This window comes from Panthera uncia, chromosome X, assembly GCF_023721935.1.
Source record: "Panthera uncia isolate 11264 chromosome X, Puncia_PCG_1.0, whole genome shotgun sequence".
NCBI classification, from domain to species: Eukaryota; Metazoa; Chordata; class Mammalia; order Carnivora; family Felidae; genus Panthera; species Panthera uncia.
Window position 1 is genome coordinate 44,166,904 of NC_064817.1, and position 16,798 is coordinate 44,183,701.

General features: G+C 39.7%; 1 pseudogene; it reads left to right on the plus strand.

Moving 5' to 3' along the window:
• The first annotated feature begins 2,861 nt into the window (after positions 1 to 2,861).
• Positions 2,862 to 3,735, plus strand: LOC125931303 (40S ribosomal protein S2-like; annotated as a pseudogene).
• Positions 3,736 to 16,798: the final 13,063 nt, after the last annotated feature.

Consider the following 16,798-nt stretch of genomic DNA (forward strand, 5'->3'; position numbering starts at 1 on the left):
TTTCATTTTCATGTTTTTGATGTTTTGGTGAAATTGAACACCTCTTAATTTGTTTCGTAGCCATTTGTATTCTTCTTTTTTCAAATATGTAGCCTGTTTGTGTTGCTTGCCCAGGTTTTTATTGAATTTAGTATTTTCTTATTGATTTGGAATAGTTCTGTTTATATTGTGGATAATAACACTTTGGCTTCCTGTCACAGATACTTTCCTCAGTTTGTCTTTTAACTTGTAAATTTCTTAGAATATACAAATTTAAAATATTTTATATAATCAAATTACTGATTATTTCTTTGTTTTTAATGTTTATTTCTTTTTAAGAGAGAGAAAGAACGCAAGTGGAGAAGGGGCAGAGAGAGAGGGTGACACAGAATCTGAAGCAGGCTCCAGGCTCTGAGCTGTTCACTTAACCGACTGAGCCACCCAGGCATCCCTGATTATTTCATGTATAATAGATGGCTTATGTGCTGTACTTTGAAAACATTTCCCCACCTTAAGATTATAAAATTCTTTCTCTATGTTTTCTTTTAGCACCTTTATGGTTTTAATTTTCACCTTTAAATGCATGTTCCATATGGGTTTTATTTTGATGTATAGTATAAATGTAGGTTTCCAACTTTAATTTTTCCCAATACCTATCCAATTATTTCTATATAATTGTTGAATAGTCAATGTTTTACTTATTTGAAATCATACTAATCTCTCAGATATTGTAGAGTCCATTTCTAAAAACTTCTGTTCCAATGGGTAATGATTAAGGGTGTAAGCAATGGAGCCAGACTACCTGGGTTTGTGCCCACCTTTGCCATTTATAGTTTACACATCTGTAAGATGGGGATAATAGTACCCATATCATGGGGTTGTGATTACAAAAGTTTGTTTATGTACAATAATTGGAACAGTCCCTGGCACATAAGTACTGGTATTTTTGTAATATTTATTATTGTAAAATTTTTATTATTGCTTTACCATTTTTCATAGTACATGATCACATCATTTGTATGTAATATTTTTGTCACCTTGCTGTAGAATGACTTCAAAGCAACTTGAATAATTTGCAGATGACCTATAACAACTCTATTTATCCTCCACTCTTATATTTCATCTGAATTAGGCAGCTCAACTGTAGGCGGTTAGGGATGGAGAGGAGAAGAAAGGAGAGGGGATGAATAAAACCATCCCTATTTACAGATGACAACCCAAAATAACACACACACACACACACACACACCCCTAGAACTAATAAGTAAATTTAGCAAGGTTGCAGAATACAAGATCAACACACAGATATCAGTCACATTTCTGTATACTAGCAATAAACAGTACTATTTATAGTAGCTCTAGAAAATGAAATACTTAGGGAAAAATCTAACATGTATAGGATCTTGGGGCGCCTAGGTGGCTCAATCGGTTAAGTGTCCGACTTTGGGTCAGGTCATGATCTCATGACTCATGGGTTCAAGCCCCACATTGGGCTCTGTGCTGACAGCTCAGAGCCTGTAGCTTGCTTCATATTCCGTGTCTCCCTCTCTCTCTCTCTGCCCCTCCCCTGCTTGTGCTCTGTCTCTCTCTCTCAAAATTGAAAAAACATTTAAAAAAGAAAAAAACATATACAGGATCTATATGCTTAAACCTATAAAATTCTGATGAAAGAAATTTCCAAAGACCTAAATAACTGGAGAAACATACCATGTTTATGGACTGGAACACTCAAAATATTAAAGATGTCAGTTCTCCCTAAGTTGGTCTATAGATTTAATGCAGTTCCTATAAAAATCTCAAGATTTTTTGTAAAATAGAGTTGGGTTGAGTCTAAAATTCATATAGAATGGTAAAGGAAGTAGAATAACCAAAATGATTTTGAAAAGATTAATAAACTTGGAGGAGTCACACCACCTGAATTTAAGACTTACCAAATAGCTACAGCAATCAAGACAGTGTGGTGTTGGTGAAGGGACAGACATATAGACCAATGCAACAGAATAGGAAATTCAGAAATAGACCCACACAAATATGGTCAATTGATTTGTGACAAAGGTACAAAGAATTCAATGGGGGAAATGACAGTCTTTTCAACAAATGATATTAGAACAATTGGACATCCATATATAAGAAATGAACTTTGACTAAAACCTCATACTTAATACCAAAATTACCTCAGAATTGATCACAGATCTGAATGTAAATCATAAAACTATAAGATTTTTAAAGGAAAATATAGGGAAACATCTGGAACTTTCTTATATTGCTGGTGAGGATACAAAATGCTATAGACACCCTGGAAAACAGGCAGCTTATAAAGTTAAATATATACTTACTATATAACCCAGCAATGCCAAGCCTAGTTATTTGCCCTAGAGAAATAAAAACCTGTGTTCACACAAAACCTGTACATAAAATCTTTAGAAGTGTTCTATTCATAATCACCGAAAGTTGGAAACAACCCAAATACCCTTTAAGTGATGAATGGATAAAGTGTGATATGTCCATCCAATGGAATACTACTTATCAATAAAAAGGAATGAATATGCAAGAACTTGAATGAATCTCAGAAGCATTGTACTGAGTGAAAGAAGATGACTTCAAAATGTTATGTACTGTTTGCTTCCATTTATATGACATTTTTGAAAGGACAAAAATATAGCGATGGAGAACAGATCAGTGGTTAGGAGTGGAGAGAGGGTGTGACTTCAAAGCAATAGCATGATGGAGTTTTATGGGATGATGGAACTATTCGGTATCCTGATTATGTTGGTGGTTACATGAATCTCTGTATGTGTTAAAATTCATGGAACTGTACACACAAAAAATCAAATTTACTGTATATTAATTTAAAATTAAAATACAGTTGCTTCTCTGGGAAAATACCAAATGGCGGATGACGCCGGGCCTGCTGGAGGACCGGGAGGGCCCCGAGGCCCTGGAATGGGAGGCTTTGGCGGCTTCCAGGGAGGCTTCAGCAGGCAGGGGCATCCCGGGCCAGGGCCGGGGCAGCGGAGCTCTCGGAGGCAAGGCTGAGAACGAGGAGTGGATCCCCATCACCAAGCTGGGCCACCTGGTCAAGGACATGAAGATCAAATACCTGGAGGACATCTATCTCTTCTCCCTGCCCATCAAGGAATCTGAGATCATTGACTTTTTCCTGGGGGTGTCCCTCAAGGAGGAGGTTTCAAAGATTATACCTTTGCGAAAGCAGACCCACGCTGGCCAGTGAACCAAGTTCAAGGCATTTGTTGCCATCGCAGATTACAATGGACACGTCGGTCTGGGTGTTAAGTGCTCCAAAGAGGTAGCCACTGCCATCCGTGGGGCCATCATCCTGTCCAAGCTTTCCATGGTTCCCGTGTGGCGAGGCTACTGGGGGAACAAGATCTGCAAGCCCCACACTGTCCCATGCAAAGTGACAGGCTGCTGTGGCTCTGTGCTGGTGCACCTCATCCCTGCCCCCGAGAGGCACTGGCATTGTCTCAGTCCCTGTGCCCAAGAAGCTGCTGCTGCTGGCTGGTATTGACTGCTACACCTCAGCCAGGGGGTGCACTGCCACCCTGGGCAACTTCACCAAGGCTACTTTTGATGCCATTTCCAAGACCTACAGCTATCTCATGCCTGACCTTTGGAAAGAGACTGTGTTCACCAAGTCTCCCTATCAGGAATTCACTGGGTCTTGTAAAGACCCAACCCAGAGTCTCTGTGCAGAGGACCCAGGCTCTGGCTGTGGTCACCTCACAAGAAAAATAAAGTGAATGGAAGCTTGAAAAAAAAATTAAATTAAAATACAAAAAAATGAAGCTAGATTTAGAATGACACCTGGTATGTCTGGTGGATCAGTACACAATTGCAACTTTGTTCAACCATTTTTCATCCTTGCCATCTTGTTCCACTATCCTCTGCCTGTTGGTCCTTCACCTTATGATGCCAGGATAGCTGTAGCTACTCAGGCATCACATGGTCATACACTAACATCAAAAGGCTGGAAGAAAGATTATAAATGTCATGTGTCCCTTATTAAGAACAAGAGAAATTTTCCTAGACATCCCCAGTAAACATACCCTCTTGTCCATGTTTTTTGTCCATGCCCAAACCAATCATTTGGTGAGGGAATTAGAATTACCATGATTAGTTAGCTCAGACCAGTGCCACTCAGAGTCTGGCCCCTGGGCTGGTGCTAGTCTACAAACTGTTGGTTACTAGTCCAAGACAAACTAAATGCAGAAATTGAGATTACACATGTAGAAACTTTTATAACAAGCTAAGTAATTGTGATGTCTTTTGAATGTAATAAAAATTGGGGGCTGACATTTTGTGGGTCTTCATTTGAGATCCCAGCTCCCGTGAAGTCTAGGATTTCCCTAAATATCAACAGAAATGGGGGTGTATCAGGGAGGGAGAAGCTGAAGGATGGCCATTGGGTAGGGTACCAACAAAGTGGGACATGAAAAATCAATGATGCAAATGCTGTGACTCCTAAAAACCCTGGAAAATTCCATAGTCTATTGCAATACAGACCTACCTCAAGAAGAAAGAACAATCTCAAATAAATAATCTAATCTTACCTCTAAAGGAGCTAGAAATAGAAAACAAATGAAGCCCAAGCCAGCAGAAGAAGGGAAATGATAAAGATAAGAGCAGAAATAAATGATACAGAAACTAAAAAAAAAATTAGAACAGATCAATGGAACCAGGAGCTGGTTCTTTGAAAAAATTAATAAAATTGATAAACCCCTAGTCAGACTTACCAAAAACAAAAAAGAAGGGACCCAAATAAATAAAATCACAAATGAAAGAGGAGAAATAAGAACTAACACCACAGAAATACAAACAGTTATAATATTATGAAATTCTATATGCCAACAAATCAGACAGCCTATGAGAAATGGACAAATTCCTAGACACATACAAACTACCAAAACTGAAACAGGAAGAAATAGAAAACTTGAACAGACTGGAAACCAGCAAAGAAATTGAATTAGTAATCAAAAATCTCCCAAAAAACAAAAGTCCAAGGCCAGATGGCTTCACAGGGAAATTCTACCAAACATTTAAAGAAGAGTTAATACTTATTCTCAAACTATTGCAAAAAATGGAAAAGGAAGGAAAAATTCCAAACTCATTCTATGAGTCCAGCATTACCCTGATTCCAAAGTCAGACAAAGATCCCACTAAAAATGAGAACTACAGGCCAATATCCCTGAAGAACATAGATGCAAAAATTCTCAACAAAACACTAGCAAATCAAATCCAACAGTACATTAAAAGAATCATTCACCACGATCAAGTGGGCTGCAGGGGTGGTTCAATATTCACAAATCAGTCAATGTGATACACCACCTTAATAAAAGAAAGGATAAGAACCATATGATCTTCTCAATAGATGCAGAAAAAACATTTGAAAAACTACAACGTCCATTCATGATAGAAAACCTCAACAAAGCAGTGATAGAGGGAATATACCTCAACATAATAAAGGCCATATATGAAAAATGCACAGCTAATATCATCCTCAGTGGGGGGAAAACAGAGCTTTTCCTCTAAAGTTAGGAACAAGACAGGGATGTCCACTGTCACCATTGTTATTTAACATAGTTCTGGAAAGTCCTAGCCACAGCAGACAACACAACGAAATGAAAGTCATCCAAATCAGACAGGAAGAGGTCAAACTTCTACTGCTTACAGATGTCATGATACTCTATATAGAAAACCCCGAAGACTGCACCAAAAAATTGCTAAAACTGATGCACGAATTCAGTAAAGTTGCAGAATACAAAATCAAGGTACAGAAATCTGTTGCATTTCTATACACCAATAATGAACTAGCAGAAAGAGAAATTAAGGAATCAGTCCCACTTACAATTGCACCAAAACCCAAAGCATATGTTGGAATAAACCTAATCAAAGAAGTGAAAGACCTGTAGTCTGAAAACTATAAAGCATTGATGAAAGAAATTGAAGTTGACAAAAAGAAATGGAAAGACATTCCGTGCTTATGGATTGAAATAAAGACTATTGTTAAAATGTCTGTATTACCCAAAGCAATCTACACGTTTAATGTAATCCCTATTAATCACCAGCATTTTTCACAGAGCTAAAACAAACAGTCCTAACATTTGTATGGAACCACAAAAGACCCTGAATAGTCAAAGCAATCTTGAAAAAGAAAAGAAAAGCTGGAGACATCATGATTTCAGACTTCAAGTTATATTACAAAGTTGTAGTGATCAAGACTATATGGTACTGGCACAAAAACAGACACATAGGTCAGTGGAACAGAATAAAAAACCCAGAAATGAACCCACAACTATATGGTCAATTAATCTTCAACAAAGTAGAAAAGAATATGCAATGGGAGAAAGTCTCTTCAACAAATGGTGTTGGGAAAACTGGACAGCAATATGCAAAAGAATGAAACTGGACCACTTTCTTACACCATACAGAAAAATAAATTCAAAATGGATGAAAATCCTTAATGTGAGATTGGAAACCATCAGAATTCTAGAGAACATAGCAACCTCTTTTACGTCAGTTGTAGCACCTTCTTACTTCTAGCAACTTCTTGTCTCTGGAGGCAAGGGATTAACAAAAGCAAAAATAAATCATTTGGACTTCATCAAGATAAAAAGCATCTGCACAGCAAAGGAAACAATCAATAAAACTAAAAGGCAACCCAGAGAATGGGAGAAAATATTTGCAAATGACATATCTGATAAAGGGTTAGAATACAAAATATATAAAGAACTTACACAACTCAACACCCAAAAAACAAATAATCCATTGAAGAAATGGGCAGAAGACATAAATAGACATTTTTCCAAAGAAGACATATAGATGGCTAACAGACACGTGAAAAGATGTTCAACATCACTCATCATCAAAGAAACACAAATGAAAACTACAATGAAATATCACCTCACACCAGTCAGAATGGCTAAAATTAACACAGGAAACAACAGGTGTTGGCGAGGATACGGAGAAAGGGGAACACTTTTACACAGTTAGTGGGAATGCAAACTGGTGCAGCTACTCTGGAAAATAGTATGGAGGTTCCTCAAAAAGTTAACAATAGAACTACTCTGTGATCCAGCAATAGCACTACTAGGTAGTTACCCCAAAACCACAAAATACTAATTTGAAGGGATACGTGCACCCTGATGTTTACAGCATTATCTATAGTAGCCAAATTATGGAAAGAACCCAAATGTCCATTGACTGATGAATGGATAAAGAAGATGTGGTATGTATATATATACACACACCCACACCCACCCACACCCACACACACACACCCACCCACCCACACCCACACACACACAGAATGGAATATTTCTCACCCATAAAAAAGAACGGAATCTTGCCATTTGCAATGACGTGGGTGGAGCTAGAGGGTATTATTATGCTAAGTGAAATAAGTCAGTCAGAGAAAGACAAATATATGGTTTCACTCATATGTGGAATTTAAGAAACAAAACAAACGAACATGGTGGGGGGAAGAGAGGAAAACCAAGAAACAGACTCTCAACTATAGAGAATAAACTGATGGTTACCAGAAGGGAGGTGGGTGGGGGATGGGTGAAATAGGTGATGGACATTAAGGAGGGGACTTGTTGTGATGAGCACTGGGTGTTGTATGGAAGTGTTGAATCACTAAATTCTACACCTGAAACTAATATTACACTATATATTAACTAACTGGAATTTAAATAAAAACTTGAGGCAAAAAACCTGGAAAATTCCCGACAAAAGCATAATTTGGGACCACTACTGTGGAGCAGGCTCTCCTTTTGGCTTCACCTGCACAATCACCTGCAGTGCTCCCACTCCTAGTGGGTAGAGCAGTCAGGTGGAGTTGCACTTCTTCTGAGAAGCCACACCTCAAAACCTGTTTCCCAGCTGGCCCAACATAACCTGTATTTTTTCTGATACCAGAGAGTCCTCCTTAGAAGGTTATAATTGGCCTACATCTGCCATTCTTGCTCACAACAACAAAAACAAAAGAGCAAAAAGCTCCACAAGACATGCCAAATGAGGCACATCCAATCAGCTGGCCACGGTGACTGACTGTAGCCTGTGACAGAGGCTTTCACACTTCTTTGTGCTCAATTTACAGAATAAGAAACATATTTGACATCACAATTCAGTACCTGCATGCACACATACACTCAGAGACATCTGAAACCACTGTTCCACAAAACAGTATTTACTGTGTGTAATGCACTCTGTTGTTTAAATTTTGTATTTAGGGGTGCCTGGGTGGCTCAGTCAGTTAAGCGTGGGACTTCAGCTCAGATCACGATCTCACGATTCTTGAGTTCGAGCCCCACATCGGGCTCTCTGCTGTCAGCCAAGAGCCTGCTTCAGATCCTCTGTCCCCCTCGCTCTCTGCCCCTCCCCCACTTGCTCTCTCTCTCTCTCTCTCTCTCAAAAATAAACATTTTATATGGAGAACAGAGGGTTACTGGAGGGGTTGTGGGAGGGAGGATGGGCTAAATAGGTAAGGGGCATTAAGGAATCTACCCCTGAAATCATTATTGCACTATATGCTAACTAACTTGGATGTAAATTATAAATAAATAAACAAACAAATAGAATTTAAGTATTTTTAAGCAAAAAAAAATTAGAAAATTATAAAATATTGTATTCATTTGTTTTGTTTTAAAAAATGCTGATCGGGGGTGCCTGGGTGGCTCAGTAGGTTAAGCGTCAACTTTGACTCAGGTCATGATCTCGTGGTTCATGGATTCCAGCCCTGCGTCGGGCTCTGTGCTGACAGCTCAGCTCGAACATGGGGCCTGCTTTACATTCTCTCTCTCTCTCTCTCTCTCTCTCTCTCTGCCCCTCCCCTGCTCGCACTCTCTCTCTCTCAAAAATAAACATTAAAAAAATTTAAAATGCTGATCTTGTCCCACGAAATTAATTGCATAGCCCACCAATGAGTTACAACCTGCAGTTTGGAAAGAAGTGGCCTGAAGGGTGGAGACGTAATGGTTCTAAATTCCAGAAGCCTTTAGAGTAGCCACCAGTAACTCTTGTGTGGGATGTTGTGGCTCCCTCTGTACCTGTTACCAAGACTGGAGCCCTAACCCAGGACAATGCTTCAGCAGCCTTATCTTTTCCCCCATAAGCTTCTGTGACCTCAGAACTCTAGCCTCCTAAATCAGCTGCCTTAGCAGTGAGAGGGCCAGAGGCCCTCCAGGCTGTTCATGGAGACTGAGTTGCCCTAGCAACGCTTGGCTGTAATTGACTCCCGCTGTCACCTGCTCCAGCCTAGCCTGCTTCTCCACACTGCGGGCTGTGGCCCCCTTTTCTCCTACCTCTCATAACAATTTCTTCATCCTCGTTACATAGACAGATGTCTTCTCATCCCTCCCCTTCCTGATAGATGGTCAGATTCTTGGCACACACCTCCCTGGCACTCTCTACATTGCCAAATACTCACTCTGACATGATTAAACACTCCCAGAGATGGGTGATTTGCATTTCTTTCAGATCACAAACAATCGCTAGCTGGTCAATTTAAATCAGAGATCACAAACCCAAATGTAGGCAAGTCACACAAAAGCCTAGGTGGGGACTGTGCCCCTTCCTAAAAGAAGCAGTGGCTACTCTGTCCAGCTGATTTTGCCATACAGAAATGCACATTGGCATGGCCAGAATCTTCCAACTTTTCCAGAGAGGCCATAAAATCTGGGTTTTTATATGAGCTCTACCAATTTTTAGGTGCTGACAATTAATTTGAAAAATATCTTTTTAGGGGTGCCTGGGTGGCTCAGTCAGTTAAGCATCCAACTCTTGATTTCAGTTTAGGGCTTGGTCTCACGGTTTGTGAGTTTGAACCCTGCATTGGGCTCTGCACTGTCAGTGTGGAGTCTGCTTGGGATTCCCTCTCTCCTTCTCTCTCTGCCCCTCGCCCGCTCATGCGCGTGTGCACACACGCTCTCTCTCAAAATAAATAAATAAACTTAAAAAGATCTTTAAAATCTTACAGGTCAATTCAAGCACAGCAGGCTACCATTTTGCAAGCTCTGTTTTAAGCTCTCTTTTATTCTCTGTCTTGCATTTGGACTTGATTGTCTTCTGCCATCTGGGGCAAAAAACAAAAAAAACAAAAAAAACAAAAAAAAAAACAAAAAAAACCCCCACAAACCACCAATAACTGGGCTTAAATTAGCTCTAAAGTTCTCTCCCTCCCATATGGCCACAGTAATCAGGCAAGACTCTTAAGAGATGTTCATGGAGCGAAACCAGTATGTTCCAGTGTTTCTACTGGGCACTGGAGTACCCATTTCTACATATTACTGCATTCTGGTTTGTTCCAGTCATGCAGTGAGTATGTAAGGCTGGCCACTGGAGAAAGCCTTGGCCTTGTGGGGAAGGAACCCTTCTCTTGCTTCTTCCCCTTTGACCATATTTATTAGTTATGTGATGTTTCCCTTTCTAGTATTTCCATCTGTACATGAACTAGAAATTTCTGCCCTTTCAGAAGTGTTGGGATGAGAGCTTTCCAGTCCCCACTATGTGTCACGCCACCTCTTTCACTCACCACCTCCTCCCCACAGTGACTGATTGGTGAGGTTCCAAAATTTAATTGAGGGCTTATTGCTCAGGCCCTGCTGAGCTTCCTGCCATGTTTTTCCGAGCTCCCTTGCCTATATAGCATGCTATGTCCTCCTATCTGCCCCTCCGTGTGGCCAAGCCTTACTAAGGCCAGCTTAGCGGGGTAAGGCTCCGCTGCACAGACACATCTATTCCCTCAGGAAGGCACAAAAATCTAGGTTTGGGATAAAAAAGTTGAAAACCTGATTCAGGCTGCAGGCCACGGATCCATTCTCCAAATCAGTCTTGTCAACAATAAATCTCAATATTCAGATCCCTCTTTGACCCTTGTGTCTGTTTATTTTTTTAATGTTCTATTTATTTTTGAGAGAGAGAGAAAGAGAGAGAGAGAGAGAGACAGTGAGCAGGGGAGGGGCAGAGAGATAGGGAGACATAGAATCTGAAGCAGGCTCCAGGTTCCGAGCTGTCAGCACAGAGCCCAATGTGGGGTTCCGAACTCTCCGAATGGCGAAATCATGACCTGAGCCGAAGTCGAACACTTAACCGACTGAGCCACCGAGGCACCCCTCTTGTGTCTATTTCATAACTAGTTTGGAATTCAGGGGAGAAAGTGATATGATTATAGATAGGACCTTTAGAGGTACCCGCATGGTGTCTGGGTTGAGAAACCTCAAGAAACAAATGCAATGACTGGCATTTGAGATCTAGAATAACATTTGAGGGAAGCAGTTCTCTTTGTGGGAGTGTGGTGGCCGGTGTGCACGTGTGTTGCAGCTGGTTTTCTTTCTTTTCTTTCTTTCTTTCTTTTTTTTTTGTTTGTTTTTGCCATAAGGTCAAGCCTTGGAAAGCACTGGCCATGCTCATCATTGACTTTGGGAGTTTGTAGCAGTTTACATTATGATTGGTGTCTGCAGGCATGCCACTGCTTTTAATAGACAGCAGCTTTAGAAATCACAGGCCCTAGAGGTCTTTGACCTTACAACTGTGGCAGGTGTCTAAAAGCAGGTGGAACCAAGAGAACCCTAGTAAGAACAGACTGTGCATGCTTTTGTGGCTGAGAAAGGGATTAGAGTATCAGGAAAAGAATATTTTGCCTTGGTTAGGTTTACCTCAAAACAGTTTTTATTTTATATTGAAGTATAATTGACACACAATGTTACATTAATTACAGTGTTGAAAACAGCTTTAACAATCAGAGGGCTGAAACATTTTTGCTCCTTTTTTTTCCCTATTTCTCAGAACTATAGACTGAGGCTTTTAACTGCAAAAGTAGCTAAATTCCATGTGAACCACAAAGTACTAAAGAGTGACATTATATATTTTGCATTTAGTAGGTGACATTCTATCAGTACCATCCCTATATCTTGATTTGAATTGCATCTTGTTACAGAGGCAAGGAAAAAATATGGAGGAGCTGCCTTCTTGAATTTTTGTGGCATGTCCACAGACTCCTAGACTCATCCCCTTTCCCCCCAACACCACCACCACCTCCGCCTGGTGTCAGGTTGGCACTGGACTTATTAATTACATGAAACATGATTATGACTTTGGATTTTAAAGACCCAGACTCTGGTTTTAACCTAGGAAGGCAGGTGATTTTTATCAAGGTATAGATAGAGAAATGGGAGCCCCTACCATATAAAGTATATATATGCTATGCTATAGCATCTTCTTGTATTGAGGTGAAGAAACAAGTCTTAAAATTATTAAAGTTCCAAAGACTAAACCAAAAAAATGTAAAGACCACCATCGCTAGGAATAGGGTTTGCTTGCAAAATCAAGGAGGCACTGGATTTCCTTCAAAATAATGCTTTATTCTAATTTATGTGTGAGTGATATGACATTTCTGAGATTTGCTTTGAAATATTCCAGAAAAACAGTATGAATAGATGAATTAAAATTGGCAAAGTTCCAGAGTGCCTGGGTGGCTCAGTTGGTTAAGCGTCTGACTCTTGATGTCCACTCCGGTCATTATCTCACAGTTTGTGAGTTCGAGCCCTATGCCAGGCTTTGTGCTGACAGAGCCTGCTTGGGATTCTGTCTCTCTCTTTCTCTGCCCCTCCCCTGCTTGCACTCTCTCTGTCTCTTTCTCTCAAAATAAATAAATAAACTTTTAAAAACTTAAAAAAAATAAAATTGGTGAAGTGTCGATAATTATTGAAGCTGAGTGATTCATTATACTATTCTTAGGGGTTCATTATAGTATCTCTCTAATTTTGTGTATGTTTGAAATTTCCCATAATAAAACGTTAGAAAAATAAAAATAAGCATTACTGTTGGAACAAGAGCAGCAGGAGAATGAAAGAAAAAGATACAAAATGTTATGCTATTTAAGCTGGAGAAAGAGAGGGATTGTCTTGAAAAATGTGATCTTAGGAAAACTGGATAATGAGCTAAACAGAGATGAAAGGGAAAAAGAGATACTCAGATCTAAAAGCTTTTAAAGATGTAACTAGACACAGGGAGATATTTTAATTGTTAGTAGGTCAGAGAGCTTTTCTGAGTCCCAAAGAAACCAAAGAGAGATAGGTAGAGAAGAAAAACACACTGGAATTACTCTACCAGTGAGAGTCAAGATCTACAATGCTATGGGCAAGTATTTGCATATAAAGGTGTTCTCTGAAAGTTGACCTTAGAGACCTCAGCTTAGTAGGCAAAATGCCCCCTCCCCCAAGATGTTTACACTCTAATCCTGAGAAACTGTGAATATGATGTATTACATGACAAAAGGGATTTTGCAGACATAATTAAGGATACAGACTTTAAGACAGGGAGATTATCCTGGATTTTCCAGGTTGACCCAATATGATAGCCCTTAAAATCAAAGAACCTACTGCTGGCAGCAAGAGAGATATGGCAGAAGGAGAAATCAGAAAGATTCCAAGTGTAAGATGTAAGGATCAATGTGCAAGGACTGGAACTAGGCCTTTAAATTTTTTTTTTTCCCAACGTTTTTTATTTATTTTTGGGACAGAGAGAGACAGAGCATGAACGGGGGAGGGGCAGAGAGAGAGGGAGACACAGAGTCGGAAACAGGCTCCAGGCTCCGAGCCATCAGCCCAGAGCCTGACGCGGGGCTCGAACTCACGGACCGCGAGATCGTTACCTGGCTGAAGTCGGACGCTTAACCGACTGCGCCACCCAGGCGCCCCATAGGCCTTTAAACTAAGGGCCACTCCCATCTGACTGCCAACAAGAAAACTTGGTCCTCAGGTCTATCAATGCAAAAAACTAGATTTTGACAACAACCTGAATGAGCTTTGGAAGCAGATTACTTCCAGAACCTCTCAGTAAGAGCCCAGCTGGCCGATACCTTGATTCTGGCCTTGTGAAATCTGGAGCAGAGAAACCAGTTGGGCCAATCTGGACTGCTGATCTACAGAATAATGAGATAATAAATTTGTATTGTTAAGCCTGGAAGTTTGTGGTAATAGAAAACTACTATAAACCGTAACATTAAGTGGGTATAAAAATTTGGACAGATTTATGAAAGAGAGACTAAGGATCATTGTAAAATACTTCAAGCATTTTAGATGAGTTTTAAGGCAACACAAATATGGGTGGGAGAACAAGTATGACATGTCCTTGTGGGCACAAGCTTAGAACCTGTGTAGGGTTAGGACTCCAAGAGAAAGAAATGGGGAAGATGACATACAACAGGGAAATCAGGCACGAAAATAATGGATTAAGTCTGGAATAGATGTTGATTTTAATGGGAGAATATCTTCTGGTGGAATTATCCAATTCTGGAAGGTGAAGGTAGACCAGAATTGTTGAACTGTAGATACTTTTGCCAGCTCCAGAATTTCTCCCCCTCCAAGTTTTATTGAGATATAATGGACATATAACATCTTATTACTTTAAGGCATACATGATAATAATTTGATATACGTATATATTGTAAAATGATTGCCACAATAGGTTTAGTTAACCACAATTTCTCGAGTACTTGTCTTTCACTATGATGAAGTTCACAAGACAAAAGATAGAGGAGTTTGTTAGGAAAACCAAGTGGCTGAGTCTGAATCCAAAATTAAAGAAAAAGGAAGGAATGCACTGTGATTCAAAAAGTAGTAACTAATGCGTCAGACATTGCTAATTATCCTTCAATATCTGTTCTCACCTTCTTTCAAGGTAATTATCTTTTTAGGTATGCACATACCTGCCCAGCTAAAGATTGCATTTCCTATTCTCCATTGCAGCTAGGTGTGGCTAAATATTAGCGAATGGGATGTGACTGGAAATGATGTGTACAACTTTCTGATAGAGACCTTAATGTAAGAGCTCTTCCCTTCTTCATCCTACTGGCTGAAATGTGAGCCATTTTGTATCATGTGGTTAGGAGCACGATTCTGGTGATGAGCTGAATCTGGTGATTCAGATTGAGTCTCTGAAAAATCTTATAGAACAGCTACCACACTAGTCCTGAACTGTCTTCTTCTGGTCTGTTACATCCAAGGGAAATAAATTTCTGCTTTATTTAAGCCTCTGTCAATTTGTATGTCTGTTACAAGAAACTGAACCTATATCCTAGTGAATATAGCCATGTACACTTTAGAGAAGGAGAGGTAACCAACCTAAGAAGCAGATTAAAATATGAAAAATTTAGCTGAGCTTCTGGATCAAGATGGTGACTTGGGCATTTGCTAAAACCTCCCCTCAGCCCTGTTTCAAATACCTAGAAAGCTACTGTAAAATGTTCCCAGTTTTAACCCTCTTGCACTGTTGGTGGGAATGCAAATTGGTGCAGCTGCTCTGGAAAGCAGTGTGGAGGTTCCTCAGAAAATTAAAAATAGACCTACCCTATGACCCAGCAATAGCACTGCTAGGAATTTATCCAAGGGATACAGGAGTACTGATGCATAGGGGCACTTGTACCCCAATGTTTATAGCAGCACTCTCAACAATAGCCAAATTATGGAAAGAGCCTAAATGTCCATCAACTGATGAATGGATAAAGAAATTGTGGTTTATATACACAATGGAATACTACGTGGCAATGAGAAAGAATGAAATATGGCCTTTTGTAGCAACGTGGATGGAACTGGAGAGTGTGATGCTAAGTGAAATAAGCCATACAGAGAAAGACAGATACCATATGGTTTCACTCTTATGTGGATCCTGAGAAACTTAAGAGAAACCCATGGGGGAGGGGAAGGAAAAAAAAAAAAAGAGGTTAGAGTGGGAGAGAGCCAAAGCATAAGAGACTGTTAAAAACTGAGAATAAACTGAGGGTTGATGGGGGGTGGGAGGGAGGGCAGGGTGGGTGATGGGTATTGAGGAGGGCACCTTTTGGGATGAGCACTGGGTGTTGTATGGAAACCAATTTGACAATAAACTTCATATATTAAAAAAAAATGTTCCCAGTTTTTAATTGTGAAAAATCTCAAATGCATAGAAAAATCCAAATTAATACAGTGAATATCATTATGCTCATCACTCAGTTTCAGTTGTTAACATTATGCCATATTTGCTTTATCTATCATCATATATCTAATTTTTTGAAACATCTGAAAGTGAGTTGACTTACATTATTCCTAAAAACTTCAGTGTGCATCTCGAAAGAATATTCTCCTATATAATCACAAAAACTTTGTCATATCGAAGGAAATTAACAATAGTATTCTCACAATAATATTTTAATATCTAATAATATCATCTAGGCCCTATTAAGATTTCCCTGGTTGTCCCCAAAATGTCTTTAATAGCTTCTGTTTTTATTTATAATTGTAATACTTTATTTCTAAAAAAACCCTCCTACTTACCCACTAAACATAATTAAATGGATATTCACTTACATTGTTATTTCTCATTCCAACTCTACCAAAAATACAATTAAGGAGGGGTGCCTGGGTGGTTCCTTTGGCTGAGCATCCAACTCTTGATATTGGCTCAGGCCATGATCCCAGGGTGGTGGGATTGAGCCCTGAATCCGGCTCTGTGCTTAGCATGGGGCCTGCTTAGGATTCTCTCTCTCTCTCTCTCTCTCTCTCTCTCTCTCTCTCCCTCTGCCCCTCTCCTGTTCATTCTCTCTCTCTCTCAAATAAAAAAATTACAATTAAGGAAAAGGAGAAGTAAGCAAGGACAGTAGTAGACATCAACAAAAATTTTAAAGGTGGAAAGCAGCTGAACAATTGTAACTGAGAAAGTTGAAATCTAAGTGACTATATAAATAAAGACAAAATGAGGGCACTTGTTAGGATGAGCACTGGGTGTTGTATGGAAGCCAATCTGACAATAAATTACATAAATA